The sequence below is a fragment of the Medicago sativa genome, chromosome 4, assembly GCF_051527215.1.
Source record: "Medicago sativa cultivar Bolivia chromosome 4, Bolivia_mono, whole genome shotgun sequence".
Lineage (NCBI taxonomy): Eukaryota > Viridiplantae > Streptophyta > Magnoliopsida > Fabales > Fabaceae > Medicago > Medicago sativa.
Window position 1 is genome coordinate 37,077,216 of NC_140752.1, and position 18,966 is coordinate 37,096,181.

The following is an 18,966-nucleotide window of genomic DNA, read 5'->3' on the forward strand; positions in this document are numbered from 1 at the left end:
TGAAGATTTGGAGGTATTGTTTCTCGGTGAACTCATGATTAGGGCATCTCTTAAGAAGCAAATTGAATCGTTCCCAAGCATCATACAATGATTCACCTTCTCCTTGCTTGAAGTTAGAGATCTTCATCTTCTTTTCCCAATATTTAGACATAGGGAAATATTTCTCCAAGAACTTCAGCTCTAACTCTTCCCATGTTTGGACAGTCCCGTTTGGTATTGTTAGCAACCAATCTTTTGCTCTTCCCATCAAGGTGAAAGGAAACATCCTTAGCTTCTTTTGTGCTTCAGTCACGGTGGCTGGTTGCACACAAAACTCGCAGGTTTCAGCAAAGCGGCTCAAGTGTTCATGAGGACTCATAGCTTCAGTCCCATCGAATTGCTTGTCCCTCAAACCGTTGAGGACAGTTGTCTTGATGTCGAAAGCTACGGGGTTAGCTGGTTGAAAAGTGTGGGTCAGTTGACCGCGATGAGTGGCTAACCCGTAGTCTCCTAGCTTAGGTCTTGGTGGTACAACTCCTTCTCCTTCCATAGTTGCAGATTTAGGAGAAGAGATCGTTTCAGATTCAGTTGAGAGTGGCTCCGGTATTTGTTCTCGAACACCCGGTGGAACGGACTGAGCTAACCTTTGCGATCGGACAGCTTTCCGAAGTGCTCTAGCAGTCCTTTCAATTTCCGGATCGTACTCTGATAACATGCAAAATACATTGTTTAAATAGTTTGTTTTCCATTTATTTTAGAGTCATTTATTTTATTTTGCACGATTACCGCTAGTACTTTGATGTGTTTCAGGACCATAAGGTGTAAAAAGCAGAAGTGAAGGAAAAAGAGGAAAAGAAAGAAATATATGTCACAAGCCCAACGACCTTTGGCAATTTTTCTGCTGAAGAATTAGACTATAAAAGCACATGAGACACTCAATTGCAGGGGACCCTAGTTTTCATTTTCAGTTTTATTTTACTAGAACCCTAGATACCGTAATTCACAATACAGTTCTGCAGTATATTTTACATTCAATTTAATTCAAGGTTTGGACTTTCTCCTTTATTTTCTTTGCATCAACGTTGCCATGGCTTTTGGTACTTAATTCCATTCATGCGTGTTAATTCCTTAGCAATTTGCTGGTGCCATATTATCCATACGTTTTCATTGCTTGAGTTACTGTTCGGTATTCAATTCATTTGAATTCTTTTGCTGCGTGACTGTTCAATCCAATTTCACCATTGTTGCACGTTTATGTTGGCTATTCTTTGCTGGTGCTGCACTTGTTTTATTTCTCTATAGCTGCGTGTCTTTACACTAGGTGTTCCATTCAATTTTAATTGTTTGAGAACACTATTGCCGTGGTTTCTTTTCTTCGTAATTCAAAATATCCATCTTGACACAGGTTCGGCTCCCTTTTATTTATTTCTAACATGAATTCATCAAAGATAGGTTTAGATTATTATTTAATTATGTCTGAGTAGTTTATTTTGAGTCCAAAACGAAAGGACCGTCGTACCGACGGAACTCATGTAAATTACGCGCCCCTTTTATTGTAACGAGAATTTAATTGTTTGTTTTGAAAATTCTGTTTTGTAATTTAAAAAGTCTACTACGAAAGTAGAGACACCGAGATATCGTTTACGCATCGAAAGAGCGAAAACGATATCCGACTAAGAAAATTCAGATTTTTAATTGAAAAGGTTAAAGCGAAAGCACTTCTTTTCTTTTAATTAAGAATTTATTGAATTAGAAAATTGAATTTTTAAGCCTGTAGTTATACGCTACGAAAGTAGGTTGTTACGCGCCGAAAAATTCCGACAACGTATTGCGAAAGCAAACAGAGTCTCTTTTTCAATATATTCTACAAAAGTTTTATTTCTCTCGTTACTATTTAATTAGCGCAAAAATTTACGTGAGTGACGAAGGTCGACGGAAACCATCGTTTTGGACTCTCCTTATCGTTAATTTATTAAAATCAATATTTATATTTTACGCTCGAAACCCAATTATTTTGAATTTGACCCTAGATAAACATAGTAACAACGAAAAGCGGTACTTGTTAAATTGGTCTCTGTGGATACGATACTTTTTATACTAAAACCGACATAGCCGTGCACTTGCGGCCCTGTCAAGTTTTTGGCGCCGTTGCCGGGGACCAATTTTTGGCAATATCGCACTCCGTTGTTACACCGTTTAGACTAAGGCCTTTTATTTTATTTTTTTAAAAAAAAAAAAAAAACTTTGCATGCGAAAAACCCGAAGTGCTGGAAATCTAGTCAACTACGTTGACGAAATTGAGCGCTACTTTCGAGCTAGGCGCCGATTGTTATTCGATACCCCGTCGCAATCTGAGACTCAATCAGAAATGGGCGACAACAACAACGATAACCGGCCACTGAAGGATTTCGCTGTGCCCTCTGAGGAGGAGCCTCATACGAGCATTGTTCGCCCTGCCATTGCGGCGAATAACTTCGAGCTCAAACCCTCTCTAGTGCAGATAATTCAGCAAAATCAGTTCTTCGGAAACCCAACGGAGGACCCGAACTTGCACCTTGCTACCTTTGTGCGGTTCGCTGAGACGCTGAAAGTGAATGGCGTCGACCCTGAAGCCATTCGTTTACGTTTATTCCCTTTCTCCCTCAGGGACAGAGCCAGCGCATGGCTTAATTCCCTGCCGTCAAATTCCATAACGACATGGAATGAATTAAAAAAGGCGTTCCTCGCTAGGTATTTCCCGCCGAGCAAAACGGCACAATTGAGGAACCTAATTACCTGCTTTAGGCAGACAGACGGAGAATCGCTCTTTGAAGCGTGGGAGAGATACAAGGACCTTTTGAGAGCTTGCCCGCATCATGGGTTGGAAAAGTGGCTAATCATCCATACCTTTTACAATGGTCTCCTGTATAACACAAGGATGACTATCGATGCCGCTGCGGGAGGAGCTCTAATGAACAAGCCGTTTGCTGAGGCTTGGGGCCTGATCGAGGATATGGCCCAAAACCATTATCAATGGGGGAGCGAACGCGCTCTAGCTGAAAAAGGCCAGCCCAAGGCAGGGATGTACGAGGTTAGCAGTTTTGATCATCTGAGCGCTAAAGTTGATGCGCTATATAAAAAGATAGATAGTCTAACCATCACTCCACCTGCCCCCGTGGCCGCTGTGGCCCCTAACTGTGAGATTTGCGGTACACCTGGACACACTCCTACTGAGTGTCATCTGTTAGTCGCTACGGACCAGGCAAACTACGCGCATGGGAACCCATACGGGCAAAGAAATCCTAATTCCCCATATAAAAATAGCAATCCCACCTATTCGCAAAATCTTGCACCCATTGCACCCCCTGGTTTCCAAGGTCAAAGAGGAGCCCCTGTTGCTCCTCAAAAGTCTAACCTGGAGCTAATGATGGAAAACTTCGTCATGGCTCAGACCCAACAGAACAAAGAATTCCTGAATCAGAATATCCACACTAATGAAATGATTAAGCAGCTTGCATCTAAAGTTGATATGTTGGCCACTCATAGCAAGATGTTGGAAACACAAATTTCTCAAGTGGCCCAACAACAAGCATCTGCAGCTGCACCATTGGGAACATTCCCTGCGCAACCTCAAACAAACCCAAAAGGGGAGTTGAATGCTGTTACCCTGCGCAGTGGAAAAGAGTTAGAGAGCCCAGGTGAGAAGAAAGGCGCTGAGATGGAGTCTATGCCTACAGAGAGTGAGCAAGTCTTAAAGAGAAAAGAGGTGGTGGAGGAAGAAAAAGAGAAACCCTATGTACCTCCACCACCCTACAAACCTCCGATCCCGTTCCCTCAGAGACTAGCTAAGTCAAAGAGTGAGTGTCAGTTTAAGAAGTTTATTGAGCTCTTGAAGAAGCTCCATGTCAACATCCCTTTCATAGAGGCTATCATTCAAATGCCCTCTTATGCGAAATTCTTAAAAGAAATTCTGACAAATAAGAGGAAGGTTGATGACGATGATACTGTAGCACTCACTGAGGAGTGTAGCGCTATCATTCAGAACAAGATGCCACCTAAATTGAAAGATCCAGGGAGTTTTTCGATTCCTTGTGTTATTGGCAACTACGTCATTGATAAAGCTCTCTGTGATTTAGGTGCTAGTGTGAGTCTCATGCCTCTGTCTATCTACAAGAGGCTCAATTTAGGAGAGTTGAAACCAACAAAAATGTCCCTACAGCTAGCTGACCGATCCATAAAATACCCAGTTGGAATACTGGAAGATGTTCCTCTAAGAATTGGTCAGCTATACATTCCCACTGACTTTGTGGTGATGGACATAAGTGAAGACTCTCACATTCCTATCCTCCTAGGAAGACCCTTTTTAGCTACCGCTGGTGCTATTATAGATGTGAAGAAGGGAAAAATAACCTTCGAGGTTGGAGATGAAAAGATTGAGTTCCTCTTATCCAAATTTATGAAAAGCCCATCGATTAATGACTCATGCTGCCTTGTTGATACCATAGATCGGTGCGTTAAGGAGTACTCATCAGAGTCACTCTCGACTTATAGGTTGGAACCCCCCTGAAAGCTGAGTAAGGCGTCAAGCTACCGACGTTAAATGAAGCGCTGCGTGGGAGGCAACCCACAGCTTTTATTTATTGACTTTATTTTTATGTTTACTTTTTTTTAAGAAATAAGATGATCAGTCAGAGTTGGCAAGGATAGGTGGCATGTCCCAAAAGCAAGAAAAAAAATTGGCAAGGATATATGGATGATCCAGCATCATTGGATGCCCCCAGATGACCCAGACGACGATTGATCTGCTAGGTAGTGTCTTTCCTTTTCTTTTATTTTTGTTTTTATTTATTTCCATTGAGGTCAATGTCAGTTTTAAGTGTGGGGGAGGAATTTCCCATCTTAACAGTCTAAGTCTTAATTATCGAGTCAATAAAATGTGTAGTTTTTGTTTGTTGTCTAATTCTCCCGTTTTATGAACCAATAAAATTTCAAAAATAATAAAAATAATAATAAATTTAAGGCTGAGTTCGATGATGACTTTAATGTGAAATTTGTTGTCTAATTTAAGGCTGAGTGCATGTAAACACCCTTTCCCTTTTTAAGTTTCACTAAACTCATATCATGTTTCAATGTGAAAAATTCTCTTTTTGAGAAAAACACAAAGTTGCAGTCTTTGAGTAAGTGTATGAGTAGGTATTTTAAGGAGCACGTTCTAACTTTAATGGTAACTTAGACCCTTAAAAGTCTTCAGAGTAAAAGTAGTATAAGTTTGTGTGGGAAATAATGTACTTTATTGTTATAAATTGTTGAACTAAAATGGGGCGGGAGAATGGCACCAACATGTGGAGGAAAGGACACTCCTCTCTGACTTCCTAAATGTGGTGGTGACTCCCTAATTGAACTTAAGTTCCAAATCCCTCAAAAGAGGAAATAAATTCATCAAAGCTAGGGGGAAAGGACACCCTCTCCAAAAAGACTTCCTACGCGGAGATGATAAAAATTTTGCAGCACTGCTTAGGGTGATTTTGAATCTAGGGGGAAAGGACACCCTCTCCATAAAGACTTCCTATGAGGATAGATAGCCCCTAAGCATCTGCAGCCCCTTGTGTTTAAATTGTTAATCTAATTTTAACTGAATTCCCATCTCTCTTATATGAAATGAAGAAAGGACTTTTCTCGGTTACTTTAGCATTAAGGATAGAACCTGTTCCTCATAATATCTCTTACACAGGCGCAATAAAAAGCTGGACTCCACACACACACTCACTTGAAACTGTTGTAGGGTTGATGTGATCCTTAAAAAGTGTTTAGGTTGTGATAAATGCATCCTGAGAACAAAGCCTTGAAAAATAAAAATGCAATTGATTTTTAGTTCATTCTGTTTTAATGAATTATGTTGTTGTCGTCCCTTGCATTTTGCTTGAGGACAAGCAATGGTTCAAGTATGGGGGAGTTTGATAACATGCAAAATACATTGTTTAAATAGTTTGTTTTCCATTTATTTTAGAGTCATTTATTTTATTTTGCACGATTACCGCTAGTACTTTGATGTGTTTCAGGACCATAAGGTGTAAAAAGCAGAAGTGAAGGAAAAAGAGGAAAAGAAAGAAATATATGTCACAAGCCCAACGACCTTTGGCAATTTTTCTGCTGAAGAATTAGACTATAAAAGCACATGAGACACTCAATTGCAGGGGACCCTAGTTTTCATTTTCAGTTTTATTTTACTAGAACCCTAGATACCGTAATTCACAATACAGTTCTGCAGTATATTTTACATTCAATTTAATTCAAGGTTTGGACTTTCTCCTTTATTTTCTTTGCATCAACGTTGCCATGGCTTTTGGTACTTAATTCCATTCATGCGTGTTAATTCCTTAGCAATTTGCTGGTGCCATATTATCCATACGTTTTCATTGCTTGAGTTACTGTTCGGTATTCAATTCATTTGAATTCTTTTGCTGCGTGACTGTTCAATCCAATTTCACCATTGTTGCACGTTTATGTTGGCTATTCTTTGCTGGTGCTGCACTTGTTTTATTTCTCTATAGCTGCGTGTCTTTACACTAGGTGTTCCATTCAATTTTAATTGTTTGAGAACACTATTGCCGTGGTTTCTTTTCTTCGTAATTCAAAATATCCATCTTGACACAGGTTCGGCTCCCTTTTATTTATTTCTAACATGAATTCATCAAAGATAGGTTTAGATTATTATTTAATTATGTCTGAGTAGTTTATTTTGAGTCCAAAACGAAAGGACCGTCGTACCGACGGAACTCATGTAAATTACGCGCCCCTTTTATTGTAACGAGAATTTAATTGTTTGTTTTGAAAATTCTGTTTTGTAATTTAAAAAGTCTACTACGAAAGTAGAGACACCGAGATATCGTTTACGCATCGAAAGAGCGAAAACGATATCCGACTAAGAAAATTCAGATTTTTAATTGAAAAGGTTAAAGCGAAAGCACTTCTTTTCTTTTAATTAAGAATTTATTGAATTAGAAAATTGAATTTTTAAGCCTGTAGTTATACGCTACGAAAGTAGGTTGTTACGCGCCGAAAAATTCCGACAACGTATTGCGAAAGCAAACAGAGTCTCTTTTTCAATATATTCTACAAAAGTTTTATTTCTCTCGTTACTATTTAATTAGCGCAAAAATTTACGTGAGTGACGAAGGTCGACGGAAACCATCGTTTTGGACTCTCCTTATCGTTAATTTATTAAAATCAATATTTATATTTTACGCTCGAAACCCAATTATTTTGAATTTGACCCTAGATAAACATAGTAACAACGAAAAGCGGTACTTGTTAAATTGGTCTCTGTGGATACGATACTTTTTATACTAAAACCGACATAGCCGTGCACTTGCGGCCCTGTCATACTCTAAGTCGTCTGAGCTTTGTTTACCTCGCATAAACAGCAAAATACCTTAGTAGCACTGCACAACGCAAAGTAATCAAATGAATATGAAAACAGAAAAATAAAAATTAAAAACAGAAAATTAAATTGCAAAAACCCTAAATTATAACGTAATTGCCTTGTTGAAATAATTCAACAGTCCCCGGCAACGGCGCCAAAAACTTGATAGACGTTTGGCAAGTGCACCAAATACTATCGAAGTAGTAAAAATATCGATCCCACGAGGACTGTTTTTAACTTCAATAATTCAATTTCGTTATATAATTAGGATGTATAAAATTTATTTTGTTTTGCCACTAGGCAGTAGATTTGGTTTGATTTTAATTAAATCAAGAATCAGAAATAAAGTTGATTAAGAAAATATGGAGAGAGAGATGAGATCAGGTCTGTCGAATCCTCTATGTTTCCCCTAATTGGTTACTGCACCTATTATTACTAATGATTCTCTAGTTTCACGATAGTTAACAAATTAGCCCTAATCAATCCCTTGAGTTAGGACCCTCTTTTTAAACTACAACCCCTAATTCCTTAGGTGGTCTAATAATCATCAAAGGTTTAAGCACGTTAACCTAATATCACTAACAAACGATTATCCATTCCTAGACTAACCATGTTTATTAGAACAATTCAATTAGGTCTAAGTCGAAAGCTATGGTCAGTAGTCATTCGTTCTCACAAAATCATGTTTATATTTGATCAGGATATAAAAAGCATTAAGAACAATTGAATTGAATGAAAACTAGAATATCATTAATAAGTAATAGAGTTTCACAGCAACATGTATCAATTAGGGTTACATAGATTCATCTCTGACCTAATCTCTGAGAGATTTAGCTACTCATAATCGAGTTTACAAATAGCATAATCGATGAAATAATTAAAACATACATGAATTGGTAAAAGGATGAAGAAATCGCCCTTCTAGCCGTCTCTGATGTCTCAAAATCGCACTTTGCTCTCCAAAATCGTAACCCTTGTTCTTCAGATTGAGTGCAGTATTTATAGAAGTCATGGGCCTGACCCATCAAAATCGCGCCGCGCCTTGTATAATGGCGTGCCGCGATTTCCTCTTTACAGGAAGTGTGTAATTTTGCTTCAAAAATCGCAGCACGGCTTGAAATTGGCGTGGCGCGATTTCCTTCGAACAGACTTCAAATTTTAAGCTTTTTGCACTCCAGAACAGTATAAATTGCATGAGAACTCTATCAAAATGTCACAATAAGTCCCTAATATTACGTAATGACAGGATGTCATCAATATCCATGTACTCAAGGCCCTATGTAAGTTAGAATCGATTTAATGGACAATAGGTTCATAACTGATTCGTTGTCTCTAAATCAATTCTAACTGGAGCACACCCTTGTAGCTTTTGCGTCATATCTAAATAGATTCTCCATTAAAAAAATCCGAGACTTAAAATTTCTAAGTTTCGATTCTAACTGAAATAGGGTTATGAGTTCTGAGCTAGCTATGTTGGAATCTGATGTACATCATGTAATTAAGGCAAATAATGATCTTACTCAAGACCACCACAAATATTTCCTCTACCAACTTCTTCGAGGCCTCAAATTTATACATACAGATATGCTTATAATCGATTCCTTCACTATATTAGATAGTGATAGTAAAGTTGTGTACTCCAATTTTTTTCCCTTACAGATAATGTGTTTCATTGTGATTTGAAGCCAAAAAATATTCTTGGTAATATTGATTGCAAACTGAAGATACATGATTTTGGACATGCTCAAGTTTCTTTTAATGATTCTTCTTCTACTACATTATGGACTATAAACTGAAGATATGCGATTTTGGATTCTCCACATATTTGGATACCATGGAATTATGTTACCGAATTAATCCACATCTCTTCATCTTTAAGACTTATGAATGCACGGACTTTAAGTATAGACTCGATTGAAGGGAGCTACAAGTAGGAGTCAGAGAAAAATGAAGAAAAAACCAAAAAAAAAACCTCACCGGAGGGTGTTCATATTGCCGAAAAAAGTAGTTTAAGAAGATAAAAGAGAGAACACTGTTGGTTTCATATTTTATCTCTATTTTCATTGTTGCGTTGATCTTCATTAACATGCTATTTCTCATTTGCGAGTTTGAATAAGCACAATTCAAAATAATCACTTTTAAGTGTTAAACTCTATTCTTGTCAAAAAAAAGTTTTAAACTCTTTTGAAAAACTTAAAAGAAATGATAACGAGGAAATTGAATTTTTCCTAGAAAGTACAGCAGGAAATATTCTTCTAGGTAAATACCAAATTTTCTCTACCATGTTATGCAATATGTCATCCATGGAAAAGATAGATACAAAGCTTGAAGCACTTTTTTATTGATAATAATGAAAATATTGCAAATGAAGAGTCGAGTACAATTTGACTATTTTGTAAAAAAAAAAAAGTACGATTTGACTAACCTGCTATATCTCCAATAAACATGGTAAAGTTGTCTATGGTTTCACGCTCAAAATTGCCTCTTCAAATATTCTTACAACTGAATTGTGGGCAATTCTTTTCGTCTTTTAACCTGTTCAATTCAAACACCTGCAACATGTGTTAATCGAATTTGATCGAGAAGACAAAATGTATTAATTGAATCTGATTTCAAGGTGACAATGGATTTGATTCGTTGCAGCTATACCAATATTTCTTATATGCGGCGGCGATAGGGTTCTGACAGCAGCGATGTCGATTCCGGCACGGTGCAGCTTGCCTTGATTACTGCCACTGAGTTTCTTCATCTTGAGAACACGCAATCACGATGACGCCTAAGGGTGTTGCAAAGATTGGCTCACATGACTCCCATAATTAGAAACTTCTTGGTTCTGTAATTACTATTTTTTGTTTACAGTGCAATCGTTTCCATGTTTCCCATATTCCTGTTTCCGTTTCGCTCAGACACAAACTTTGGTACCAGATTGTTTCACGTTAATTCTTTTTCTGTCACTTCACTGACTCTGGTTCTTAAATTTGAAGTCGTTCAATCGCGCTAATGCCCTGTGCATTACAAAGGTTGAGTCACACGTGCATCAATACTGGAATCGGTCTGGTGAACTCTTGGCAAGGGGTACTATGACTTTCGCTTTGACTCGGCAGATGATTTAAGGAAAATATGGGCAGTAGGCACTATTAATCTCAAGTCGGGTTTGTTAAGGTTATCACAGTAGACAAAAGATTTCAAATATTTAGCGCAGAAACAGACATGTGTATCGATTTGGATCTGCTTGGTGGAGTTACCGCAGGAGTATTGGCGGGAGAGAACCTTGAAGGAAATTTCTTGTGCGGTTGGAATACCTATTGATATTGATAGACCAACTAGAAATCGTATTTTTGGTCATTATGCGCGCATTTTAGTGGACGTTGATTTATCGAGGAGAGCGCGTGATGAAATTCTTGTTGAACGTGATGGTTTTGCGTTCAAGGTGGAGGTACAATATGAAAGGAGACCTTTATTTAGTCATCATTGTTCTTCCATTGGACACAATGTTACTACTTGTCGATGGTTACATCCACAAGAAGCCAAAGAGAAAGTTGATCGTTGGAAACAACCTATTGTAGCTGATGTTGCGCCCCCTAAATCATCACGTCAGCACAAGGAGGGGGTGCCTCTACCTCGGCCAATAGAGGCATCTGGTCTTGGGTTCCGATTCCTGTTAATTCAATGGTTACCACCACTACCAGGACTATGGTTCCGATTCCTGTCAATTAAACGGTTACCACCACTGCACAGGCCCCACTCACTCAATCAATTTCGGTTCCTTTACCTTCTTTGCCGGTTTCAAACATTTCCTCAAACTCATTCAGCTTTCCACTTCAGAATGTCTTTGACCGTATATCTGTTGATGAGTTGCCATTTCCTAGACCTGTGTTGGAGGTTGTTTCCCCTGTAGCGCACGTTGACGTGCAACCTGTAGAAGTGGTGAGGTCGCATCAGACATCGCGGGAGGTGTTGGAGAACCCCGCGGTTAATGATGCTACTGATTCACTTCTGGATGGTGTGGAACATAATCATGTGTGCCCGCGGGAGCTACTGGAGAGTCCCAAGGGTGCTCGTGAGCATGTTATACACTCATCCTCTGTTGAGCATGATGACATGCATGAGCTGTCTGCTGAATTTCAGGAACAATTGGAGGCTTTTGTTGAAAGAGAGGTTGAACTTTTTGGTCCTCTCATCAAAACAGCTGCTGTACGTGATCCTCCTTTAGTTACACTTGAGGTCTCTAATGGGTCTCTTGATGGTAATGATGAGTGATTAGTCATAGATAGTCATATTTATTGCCTTATTTAGTTTAGTTTTATTTTAGATTTGATTTAGTTTTATTGCATTTTATTTTATATTAAAATATTTTACTTCAAATTGTCTTTTGTTTTATTTTAGGAATAAATATATGGTGGAAGGTGCCTTGGAGTGAAAGAAAGAGGACTGGAGCAAATACAGCGCAAGAATACGAAGATACGGGACAAAAATATGTTCCCCCAAACTCAGAAGCTTGGCACGGCCCGTGCCAACATGTGGCACGGCCGTGCCCGTCCCCAGGATGCTCTTTTGCTGCTTTTCTTCGGGCCCAAGTTACCCTGTTGCAGCTTTACCGTTTTATCCCTTTAGTTGCTTAGTTTCTAAGTCAGATGTAAAGCTATAAATAGAGTAGCTCTCCACCATAAACAAGGAACCTTTACTTTGTTTATTTCAATTGCTATTTTAATAAAAGTCTTTATTTCCCTTTTACTTTCTTTGCAATTTACTTTACTGTTATTTTCTCTCTTCTTCCCCCATGTCTACGATGAACATGAGTGAGTAGACTTCTTTGTCTTGGGATCGTTGGATAAGTCTAATGACGTAATCCGGATCAAGCCAAGTCTTAAACCCTAATTAATTGTTACCCTAATTCCTAATCTAAATTCACCGTTTTAACATGAATTAATTATTATCAAACTGTGGAAGCGAACGCGGAGGGTTTGATAATGGTTAATTCATCATCACAGATATCAATTCATAAAGCGAACGCGGAGCTTTGATATCCGAACAAGTGAATTTAGACAAGGTTTGCGAAACATGAGAATAGTCTAGCAAACCTTGGGACACATAAAGTTTCGATCTTCAAAGGTCCCAAAGGCAATCACCCATGAGAATAGGTGTGGTTGTTGGAGGGATACACTCACTGACTTCGAGAGGAGCTGTGATATGCTAAAGAGAGACTTGTCCTTAGTAATTAGGATTAACGTTTAATTATAAGTTTAAGGCTTGCTTGTGAAAAGATTCGTTATTATGATGAACCAATGATCCCAAGGCTTTTTAATATTATTGTTATTTACCTTCAAAAACTGCACTCTCCAACTTCTTATTTCTTTCTCTTCTAATCAATTTCTAAAAGCTAATTGGATTGACCAACTCCCTAGCGGAACGATAACTCTACTTACTACTATTACTTCGATAGACCGTGCACTTGCGGTTTGGCCCTATCAAGCTTTTGGCGCCGTTGCCGGGGAGTTAACTAATTTAATTAGCTTTTTCTTAGTGATTAGAACTCTCTCTTCTTCTTTCTCTTTTCTTTTTATTTTTATTTTTTTATTTTCCTTCACCATTAACTTCTTGGAAAGCACAAAAATAATACCAACATGGCTGAAAGACGTGCTCTTATAGAATACGTGACCCCTTCAACGGAAGAGCCATATGCTATTATTGTGTACCCGACGGTTGAGGGTGAAGACTTTGAAATTAAGCCTGCCCAACTTAAGATGGTGCAGCAAAATTGTTTTTCGGGATCCCCCGATGAGGATCCCAATCTCCATATCTCAACTTTTTGGCGGCTCACTGTGACATACAAGAAAAACCAAGAAACTTTAAGACTGCATCTCTTCCCTTTTTCTCTAAAAAACAAGGCTCTTAACTGGTTCCATTCCCTAAGAGTTGGTTCCATCACCTCATGGGACCAATTAAAGCGTGAATTTCTCATCAGTTTCCTCCCCTCATCAAAAATCGGCCAACTTAGGGAAAAGCTTTTTCAATTTACTCAAAAAGAGGGGGAATCTCTTCATGATTCATGGGGACGATTTAAAGAAATGCTTAAACTTTTCCCTCTCCATGGTCTAGAAGAGTGGTTAATCATCCACACCTTTTACAATGGTTTATCTCATACTACTAAAATCTTTGTTGTTACAGCTGCAGGTGGTGCCTTAATGAACAAGGACTTCGAGACAGCCTATGCCTTGATCGAAGACATGGCTCGAAACCTCTTCCTATGGACCGATGAAGAATTCACTACAAGATCTTCACCCTCCAAAAAGAGGGCAGGTATGTACGAAGTCTCTGATTATGACCACCTTGCTTCTAGGATTGATGCACTAACCCACAATTTTGAAAAACTTAATGTTAGTGCTAGTACTTCTACCTCTACACCTTCTTCTTGTAAAGCATGTAGTGATTGCAAACTAGGTAGTGTTGAGCAAATAAACTTTATTCAAAACAACCAAGGGGTAAGTTTTAACCAAAGCCCCAATCCCTTGGTTCAAAAAACGACACCACCAAGTTTTGCAATTGATCAAAAGGTTATTCAAAAGTCTAATCTTGAACTTTTAATGGAAAATTTTCTTCTTAACCAATCCGAACAGCTCAAGGAGCTTGCAAATCAAACTAGACTTTTGAATGAATCTTTCATTACACTTACATCAAAAGTAGACTCTATTTCCTCTCACAACAAAATCTTAGAGACTCAGCTCTCACTAGTTGTTCAAGAATTTCGCCAACCTAGAATGAACGCTGTTACACTTAGGAGTGGTAAGCAACTAGAGGACCCCTTAAGAGTCAAGCCTAGTGAGGAAGAAGCTAGTAAACCACAAAGAGAGGTGATTGAAGAAGAGAATGAGAAGCCACAAAGTGAGGAAGTTACACCACCCCCCTTCAACCCAAAAATCCCTTTCCCTCAAAGATTTGCCAAGTCTAAGCTTGACGAGCAATTTAAAAAATTCATTGAAATGATGAATAAAATCTACATTGATGTTCCATTCACCGATGTCCTAACTCAAATGCCTACCTATGCTAAATTTTTAAAAGAAATTCTTTCAAAAAAAAGGAAAATTGAGGAAAGTGAAACGGTGAACCTTACGGAATAGTGTAGTGCTATCATCCAAAATACATTGCCACCAAAGCTTAAAGATCCAGGAAGTTTCTCCATACCTTGCGTCATAGGCCCTGAGATGGTAAAAAGGGCGATGTGTGACTTAGGAGCTAGTGTCAGTTTGATGCCTTTATCACTTTACGAGAGATTGGGGTTAGGGGAACTTAAGTCAACTAGAATGACCCTACAATTAGCGGACCGTTCCATTAAGTATCCAGCTGGAATCATAGAGGACGTCCTTGTCAAAGTAGGAGAAATTTATGTCCCCACAGATTTGTTGTGATGGAAATAGAGGAGGATAACCAAGTACCGATACTTTTGGGGAGGCCTTTCCTTGCTACCGCTGGGGCTATAATAGATGTTAACATGGGAAATTGGAATTTAATGTTGGTAAGGACCCTGTTGAATTTGAACTTGCTAAACTAATGAAAAATCCTTCCATTAAAGACTCTTGTTGCATGTTTGATATAATTGACCGTTGTGTGAAAGAGTGCCCTTTGGCATCAACTACACATGATGGTTTGGAAGTATGCTTGGTTAGTGATGCAGGTACAAAACTAGATAGAGACGCCAAAGAGTATGAGAAGATGTTAGATGGAACTCCTCCTATGGAAGATGTGGGCATAGAGGAGCTAATGGGAAAAGAACCAACCCCTTCACCAAAGGAAGCACCAAAGGTGGAGCTTAAACCACTCCCCGCAAGCTTGAGGCAGAAACTGAAAAATTGCTTTATGTCCTCAAAAAGTATCCTAAGGCTATAGGTTATACCATTGACGACATTAAAGGAATAAACCCCTCATTGTGCACACATAGGATACTACTTGAGGAGGACTATAAGCCCTCCGTTGAACACCAAAGAAGGTTGAACCCTAACATGAAAGAAGTTGTGAAAAAAGAGGTCTTAAAACTCCTAGATGCAGGTGTCATTTACCCAATTTCTGATTCCAAATGGGTTAGCCCGGTTCAAGTAGTACCTAAAAAGGGTGGTCTCACTGTTATTAAGAACGATAAAAATGAATCCATTGCCACTAGAACCGTCACCGGTTGGAGAATGTGTATTGACTATAGGAAGCTCAACAAAGCAACCCGTAAAGATCACTTCCCACTCCCCGTTATAGACCAAATGTTAGAAAGGCTAGCTAAGCATTCGCACTTTTGTTACTTAGATGGGTATTCCGGATTCTTCCAAATACCTATTCACCCCAATGACCAAGAGAAAACCACTTTCACATGTCCTTTTGGTACCTTTGCCTATAGGAGAATGATGTTTGGTCTTTGCAATGCCCCCGCTACTTTCCAAAGATGCATGATGTCTATTTTTTCTGATTTTGTTGAAAACATAATGGAAGTCTTTATGGATGATTTTTCTGTGCATGGATCTAGTTTTGATAATTGTTTGACTAACCTGGAAAAAGTTTTGGAAAGATGTGAACAGGTAAACTTAGTGTTGAATTGGGAGAAGTGTCACTTCATGGTAAGAGAAGGAATTGTCCTAGGACAGTTAGTTTCTAAACGGGGTATAGAGGTGGACAAAGCAAAAATTGCAATTATTGAAAAAATGTCCCCTCCTACCTCGGTGAAGGATGTAAGAAGTTTCCTAGGACATGCAGGGTTTTACCGCCGTTTCATCAAAGATTTTTCTTCAATAACCAAGCCACTAACAAGCTTGCTCCTTAAGGATGCAGATTTTGTGTTTGATGATGCATGCCTAAAGGCATTTTGCAGGTTAAAAGAAGCTTTGGTCACTGCCCCTATCATACAACCACCGGATTGGAACTTGCCTTTTGAAATAATGTGTGATGCGAGTGACTATGCAGTAGGGGATGTGTTGGGACAAAGAAAAGACAAGAAGATGCATGCCATTTATTATGCAAGTAAGACCCTTGATGGGGCACAGGTAAACTATGCCACAACAGAAAAAGAATTGTTAGCGGTAGTTTATGCCATTGACAAATTTCGGCCATACTTGGTAGGATCAAAAATCATCATTTACACAGATCACTCGGCAATAAAATATTTGTTAAACAAAAAAGATGCCAAGCCGAGGTTGATCCGGTGGATTTTGCTCCTTCAAGAATTTGACCTTGAAATAAAAGATAAAAAGGGTACCGAAAATGTTGTAGCTGATCACTTGTCCCGCCTTAGGGAGACCAATGAGAATGAGTTACCCCTGGATGATTCATTTCCGGATGATCAACTCTTCTTATTGGCACAAACTAACGCACCTTGGTATGCAGACTTTGTTAACTTTCTTGCAGCTGGAGTATTACCACCTGGATTGAGCTACCAATAAAAGAAGAAGTTCTTCCATGACCTCAAACATTATTATTGGGATGAACCCTACCTTTTCAAAAGAGGCTCAGACGGGATCTTCAGAAGATGCATTCCTGAAAACGAGGTAACTAGTATTCTAACCCACTGTCACTCCTCTTCTTATGGTGGCCACGCCAGTACTCAAAAGACCTCTTTCAAAATTCTTCAATCTGGTTTCTGGTGGCCATCGCTTTTCAAAGATGTGCATAGATTCGTTTCTAAATGTGACAAATGTCAACGCACCGGTAACATTACTAAGAGGAATGAAATGCCCTTAAACAACATTCTTGAAGTCAAAATTTTCGATGTATGGGGTGTTGATTTCATGGGACCTTTCCCCTCTTCTTTTGGAAATCAATACATATTGGTGGCAGTTGACTATGTGTCCAAATGGGTTGAGGCTGTTGCCTCACCCACTAATGATGCACATGTTGTTATAAAATTTTTCAAAAAGATTATCTTTCCAAGGTTTGGAGTGCCAAGGGTTGTAATAAGCGATGGAGGGTCTCACTTTATATCTAAGCTTTTCGAAAAACTTTTACAAAAGTATGGAGTGAAACACAAAATTGCTACACCCTATCACCCACAAACTAGTGGACAAGTTGAGGTCTCCAATAGACAAATAAAAGCCATTCTTGAAAAAACAATTTCAAACTCTAGGAAGGATTGGTCAAGTAAGCTTGACGATGCTCTTTGGGCCTATCGAACGGCTTACAAAACTCCAATTGGAATGACACCTTTTAAGCTAATCTATGGAAAATCTTGTCACCTTCCGGTTGAACTTGAACACAAAGCCTATTGGGCAGTAAGAAACCTCAACTTAGATCCCAATCTAGCTGGTCAAAAGAGAAAACTTCAGTTAAGTGAGTTAGAAGAACTTAGAATTGATGCTTATGAAAATGCCCGTATTTACAAAGAACGAACTAAAAAATGGCACGACAAGCATATCCTCAAAAGGAACTTTAAGAGCGGTGACCTTGTACTGCTCTTTAACTCTAGGCTAAGGCTTTTTCCAGGTAAGTTAAGATCAAGATGGTCTGGTCCATTCACTGTTCGTACAGTCTACCCCTATGGGGCAATTGAAATTTTTTCTGAAAAGACTGGACCTGTCAAAGTTAATGGCCAAAGACTAAAGATTTACAATGCAGGTGAAGTTGTTGAAGAAGAAACAATACTAGCCCTCTTAGATCCTCCATGAGGAACCACTCTTACATCTTTCGTCAAGCTAGTGACGGTAAAAGAGCGCTTCGTGGGAGGCAACCCACGCATTTAACTGCTTTCGTTTTGTTTTAAGTTGTTTTGTAGGTAATTGTCCGAATACGATTCAAGAAAATGAAAAAAAATTGAAGTCCCTGGAACCAGAAGGTTGGCATGGCCCGTGCTAAGGTTGGCACGGCCGTGCCATGTTTTTCAAAGAAAAAATGGAGCCAGCCACAGAATGTTGGCACGGCCCGTGCTGAGGTTGGCACGGCCGTGCCAGCTTACAGAGTCCAAAAATTCATTTTTTTTGCTATTTATAACACCTTGTGAGCTTTCTGCACCCCTTCTTCTACTCCATCTTCTTCTTCTTCTATTTTAATTTTTCTTTTCTTTTGAATCATTGAGGACAATGCTTCCCCTAAGTGTGTGTGTGTGTGTGTGGGGGGGGGGGGGGGGGGGGGGCTAATAAAGTGTCTAGAGTCGTAGTGTTCCCAAACTCCCTTGAACTTTATTCTTTTGTTTTGTTTTTATAGCAAGAGGCACGATTAGTAGCTTGTTTTTAATGTAAATATGGCATGAAAATTTTTTTGTTTTGTCTCTTCTTTAAAGGTTGTTTCTTGTACATAAAAGTAGTTTCTTGTGTTTCTTGTGTTCTTGCTATACCCATATCTTGTTTTAATGTGAAAATTCTCCAATGAGAAAAGCACCCGGTTGCAATCCTTGAGTAAATGTATGAATAGGTATTTTAAGGAACACGTTCTAGCTTTAGTGTTAACTTAGACCCTTTAAAGTTTTAAGAGTAAAAGTAGTATAAGTTTGTGTGGGAAAATTAATCAAATTGTTCTTAATCATTATATTCTTCTTAATTTGTTAATGTTAAATGGGGCGGGAGAATGGCACCAACATGTGGGGGAAAGGACAATTACATCCTAACTTCCAAATTGTGGTG

At 38.8% G+C, this 18,966-nt stretch overlaps 2 non-coding genes and 1 pseudogene across 3 annotated transcripts; 1 reads left to right on the forward strand and 2 right to left on the reverse strand.

Moving 5' to 3' along the window:
* Nucleotides 1–691: 691 nt before the first annotated feature.
* Nucleotides 692–18,015, forward strand: LOC146929135 (uncharacterized; annotated as a pseudogene). Its single transcript, XR_015007964.1, has 5 exons — nucleotides 692–4,144; nucleotides 15,682–15,931; nucleotides 16,115–16,378; nucleotides 16,763–16,900; nucleotides 17,405–18,015. The product of XR_015007964.1 is annotated as an uncharacterized LOC146929135 (transcript).
* Nucleotides 2,736–2,841, reverse strand: LOC146929136 (small nucleolar RNA R71). The gene has a single exon (XR_015009205.1). It is a non-coding gene; the product is annotated as a small nucleolar RNA R71 (small nucleolar RNA).
* Nucleotides 13,372–13,478, reverse strand: LOC146929137 (small nucleolar RNA R71). Its single transcript, XR_015009184.1, has one exon. It is a non-coding gene; the product is annotated as a small nucleolar RNA R71 (small nucleolar RNA).
* Nucleotides 18,016–18,966: the final 951 nt, after the last annotated feature.